Raw genomic sequence first — 5,486 nt, forward strand, 5'->3', positions numbered from 1 at the left:
GTATTGAGGAGCAAGCCCTTATTCTATAAAAGGGACTCCCTCACCTTCAAAAGCCGCAAGCTGAGCCAACCAAGGCAACATAAGCCACGAGCCGAGGAGTCTTGTAGCGTGTGCTACTTCTAGTTGAGCATCATTTCAGATTGAGCATTGCCTCATATCAAGCATCAGTTCAAGACAACATCTAGTTACTTCGACCCACACATGGACTGAATTTCAAGTCTCCAGCCAAAAGACTCTCTTGACTAAAGATTTGGGGACTACTGTTTATACCATATTTAGGGCCTCGTATTTAGACCTCGTATAAATAATCGGGGGACTTAAATGTAATTATGTAATAAAGGAAGGGGCAAATATGTAATTAGGGGAGGAGCCCTTATTCTATAAAAGGGCCTTCTCACCCTCACAAACCCTAAGCCTCTCATATCTAGAGCAAAGCTCTCACACTCTCTCCCTCACAAATACTCTCAGAGAAATACAATCAGCGTGGACGTAGCCCAAACCTTGGGGTGAACCACGATACATCTTGTGTTATTTACATTACTTGCAGATTCACGGTCGGATTTATGTTGTTCCAAGACCTCCGGTTTTGTGCATCAACAAGGTGCATTTTACGTGTGAGTTAATTGGTATCTAATCCTCTGTATCCCATCAAACCCAACTACCAATCAAATAAAATTACACAAAAAACTATAACAAAAACTTCGCAGATTCAAATAAGACAGTGTAACTCATAGAATGTACAAACACATTTCATTCCACAAAAGGTTTGAATGTCATCACTACCTCCCCATCCAAAGTTTTTACTAAATCTTTGTAAATTCGAATTAATTTTTCTGCCTCATTCGAAAACCATCAATGACCGCCTAATTCCAACCTTGACTTTCACCTCACTTGAAAATGTTGGACAGACCATACCAAACACAAAATATGTCCACTCCACAAAATCCTTATAAATGGGCTACATAGGACGAAACAATCTAAACAACAGAACATTGAGCTGCCTAGGCTCCACTCCAAACTCAAAAGTTTGTCTAAAAGACTGAATTTAGATTTATTTTCTAACAATTTTCTTGTAAACAAATGACCAAAGGCGCTTGAATTCGACACACCTCGTTGTACGTGGGGTTCTAATGGAATGAGCAACACTCAATGAGAAACTAAATGTTTTTCTCCTAGGGGTCCCAGAGAGTCCAATAGAACCAAAAGTAAGCATGGTTTTGGCTATGAAAAGAACGAAAGTGAATCTCCTTTGCATCCTTTACATCCTTGGTCTAGGCAGTGTTCTAATAAATCAGAGAATGTTAATTCTGAAACTAAACATTTTTCTCCTAAGAATCTCAGAGAGTCCAATATAACCAAAAGTAAAGATGCTTATAGAAGTGAAAAAAGGGAATCGAATCTCCTGTGCATCCTCAGTCAATTTGGGTTTGTAATGGATTAGAGAATACATGTTTTTCTTCTAATGACCCTAAACCCTAAGCCAAACCAAATAAAATTATAGAAAATTAAAAATAAAAAAGAAAACTCCAATTTCCATTGATCCAAATAAGAAAGGAAAATAGAATCAAACAAAAGTGGAGCCACAGAGAGCATACCCAAACCAATAGTGGCATTCCAACCTTTGCGATTTCACAAACTTCTCAGTGGAGGAAGGGAAACACAAAATACGCCATATCCCACAAATTCTGAACAAAACACTACAACTCCCCACAGCACGGAATTGTTAGGGTTTCCTCCAAACAACACAAATCAGAACCAAAAACTTACATACAGCTGTTTCAGAACATACCTGAGTTGAATTCGATTTCTTGGACAACAATCTCAAACCGCGGTGTGCTAAACCGACAAAAATTCGCCAGAAAGCCAGTCACAACTCCGGGATCACCAATGATAATAGAGACCAACACCCTGAAATTCTTTCCCCCGATGATCACAAAATGAGGCTAAAACGATGTAACCCAATTTTTTACCCAAAAAAACAGAGGATCGAACACAAAGAGAGCGAGACGAAGATGGAGAGGAGCAAAAGCTTACAAGAGACAACAGACAAACAGAAAGGTAAAGTGAAGAAAATGGAATCGAAGCACACAAAGAAAGTATATATGATTTGGGAAAATTTGAAAAAAGCTTAACAGCCAAAATTTGAACACATTGCACGACGCATGTATACATTAAGACGTCGCACAAAGTTGTTTTGAGCAACGACCCCATCGTGGCATCGCGTAAAGTTGTTTTGCGCAACGACCCGATCGTGGCGTCGCGCAAGTTATATTTAAAAAAAATATTATAAAATTTACTGAAAATATGACTTTACTCCATTCAAATTCATTTTTTTTTATATAAAACACACAATAATATATTTTTCTAACAAAAATTCGATCCGAACTACACTAATAAATTTAAAGCTACTTAGTAAATATACATACCATTCAATTTCTTAAGTGTTATACGTTCAAAATAAATAAATTTAAAGCTACTTAATAAAAATATATACCATTTTACTTGATAGGATACGCATTCTGCGAAACTAGTATCAACGATCCAACCGTCAAACTTGTTTGTATATACTTCAAGATCGCATATGCAAAAAATCGCAACAAATAAACATTCAGAGATCAAGTAATGGGACAAAACTTTTCGATGGTTATAAACGAAAAATCATAATTTAACGGTAGTTTTAACTCCGATTTTGATGATTTTTTACAACTACAGTCATTGATCCTATATGAATACAATAAACTAATTTGATCGTCAATTTAAAATATTTACACTAGTGGATACCACAAAATCATATGTTATACTTAATGAAAGTATAAATAAGCTCCAAGTGTTAGTGAATCTATTGTTTTGATGGGATACGCATTCTACGAACCTAGTTATTTTCAACAGTTATAAACGAAAAATCACAATTTAACGGTAGTTTTAACTCCGATTTTGATGATTTTTTTACAGCAACACTCATTGATCTTATATGAATACAATAAACTAATTTGATCGTCAATTTAAAATATTTACCCTAGTGGATACCACAAAATCTTATGTTATACTTAATGAAAGTATAAATAAACTCCAAGTGTTGTGTTAGTGAATCTATTGTTTTGATGCGATACATATTCTACGAAACTAGTTTCAACGATCCAACTATCAAACTTGCTTGTATATACTTCAAGATTGCATACACCAAAAATCGCAACAAACAAACATTCAGAGATCAAGTTATGGGGCAAAACTTTTTCGATGGCTATAAACGAAAAATCACAATTTAACAGTGGTTTTAACTCCGATTTTGATGAATTTTTACAACTACACTCCTTGATCCTATATGAATACAATAAACTAATTCAATCGTCAATTTAAAATATTTACACTGGTGAATACCACAAAATCTTATGTTATACTTAATGAAAGTATAAATAAACTCCAAGTGTTAGTGAATCTATTGTTTTGATGGGATACGCATTCTACGAAACTAGTTTCAACGATCCAACCGTCAAACCTGTTTGTATATACTTTGAGATCGCATACGCCAAAAATCGCAACAAACAAACATTCAGAGATCAAGTAACGGGACAAAACTTTTCGACGGTTATAAACGAAAAATCATGATTTAACAGTACTTTTAACTCCGATTTTGATGATTTTTTATAGCTACACTCCTTGATCCTATATGAATACAATAAACTAATTCGATCATCCATTTAAAATATTTACACTAGTAGATACCACAAAATCTTATGTTATACTTAATGAAAGTATAAATAAACTTCAAATGTTAGTGAATCTGTTGTTTTGATGGGATACGCATTGTATGAAACTAGTTTCAACGATCCAACCGTCAAACTTGTTTGTAGATACTTCGAGATCGTATACGCCAAAAAGCGCAACAAACAAACGTTCAGAGATCAAGTAACGAGACAAAACTTTTCGACGGTTATAAATGAAAAATCACGATTTAACGATTATTTTAACCTCGATTTTGATGATTTTTAACAACTACACTTCTTGATCATATATGAATACAATGAACTAATTCGATCATCAATTTAAAATATTTACACAAGTGGACCACAAAAACCCTTTGCGCAACGCAATTTGTTCGTTGTGCAAACACCCTTTGCATGATGCATTGGTTGGTGCGTCGCGCAAAGTATGTTTGCACGACAAATGCACACCTTCGTCTCGCAATGTTGGGAAAAAAAGGCGATGGAACCCTTAGTTTGGCTCCAAAAACTTGTGCGATGTATACATCGTGTCGCTCGAAACTGTTTTGCATGACGAATGTACACCTTCATTGCGCAAAACAATTTTGCACAAAGTCTCGTCATGCAAAATGTCCTTGCGCAACGCTTAGTTGTCAACATTGCACAAACTGACCTTGCACAACGCAATTTGCTCCGTCACGCAAGTATGTTTTTGTACTAATGATGGGGAGACATGGCAATTTACTTCATTCACTCTCAACCACAAAAACACAAAAATGTTGAGTGCATTCCGAATTCGTATGCCTCAACACCAAACAAGAAAATTAGATTTTAAAGTCATTGCGAGGGCATATATCCATCTCTGAGCTACTCCAATATGCACCAAAGTAATCAGGCGATAAATGTGGTAATTAATCTTTAATATTAGAAAAGCAGAAGGAGAGTTTGGTGTCTCAAGGCTTCACCAAAAAAAAATTGGACTATAAAGCCCCTAAAAAAAATTAAAAATGCTGTGAAAAATGGATTCATAATCCACATAGGTATTTTTGTCATCAAGTAATCAGAATACAACCTAATAAATAAGAGAATTACAAACTTAAAAAATTACAGGAAAAAGAGAGAGAACTGATAGGGAAACCAACCCACCGATGTCTATCTTCCACAACCCCATTTTCTGATCAAACTTCTTCCTCACACGATCGAACAAATGTGATTTGACACGTGGTGCAAAAGTGTAGACGGAGGAGGAAAAAACCCGAACGTCTAAGGAAACAGTATCGCAGAAGGAGAAATCCAAACACTATATATTGATTGCTAAACCGGAAGGGGAGAAATAAAAATGGGGTTTTCTAAATTTTGTTTAGAGTTTAATAGAAAGTACTTTTTTTATTAGTCTATATATCATAGTACTGAGAAACTTTTCTGCAAAACTTTTTTCTCTTGCGCACAGGTTGAGGCTCGATCACCTTGACTGCAGCTTTCATGGCCATACAGGTAGGTGTACTTTTTGCTCCAAAACTTGATCTTTTGTTTAAATTTACAAACTTTGATCGGTTTTTGGTAAAGGGTTTAGTGAAGAAAGCATTTTTATTTGGTTTGTGTGATATAGATTTTGGAGTTGGTCCGAAATAGGGAAAAATATGTGGCAGAATAAGGATTGGGACTACAAAGTAGAAGAAAATGAAAAATTTCTTGCGCTCTATGATTGGTTGCATTCTGCTGGGTGCATGTGATTCACATAGGGTAAGAAAATTTGGTAATTTAATTTTTTTTAATATTTTGGTA

At 35.3% G+C, this 5,486-nt stretch overlaps 1 long non-coding RNA gene across 1 annotated transcript in view; it reads left to right on the top strand.

Annotated features, from left to right (window-relative positions):
* The first annotated feature begins 5,040 nt into the window (after nt 1–5,040).
* LOC139190274 (uncharacterized) overlaps nt 5,041–5,486 on the top strand; it is a 1,389-nt gene continuing 943 nt past the window's right edge. The window contains exon 1 of the long non-coding RNA XR_011574373.1: nt 5,041–5,444. This is a non-coding gene — a long non-coding RNA (uncharacterized lncRNA). The remainder of the gene's footprint in view (nt 5,445–5,486) is intronic.

This window comes from Malus domestica, chromosome 13 (genome assembly GCF_042453785.1).
Source record: "Malus domestica chromosome 13, GDT2T_hap1".
NCBI classification, from domain to species: Eukaryota; Viridiplantae; Streptophyta; class Magnoliopsida; order Rosales; family Rosaceae; genus Malus; species Malus domestica.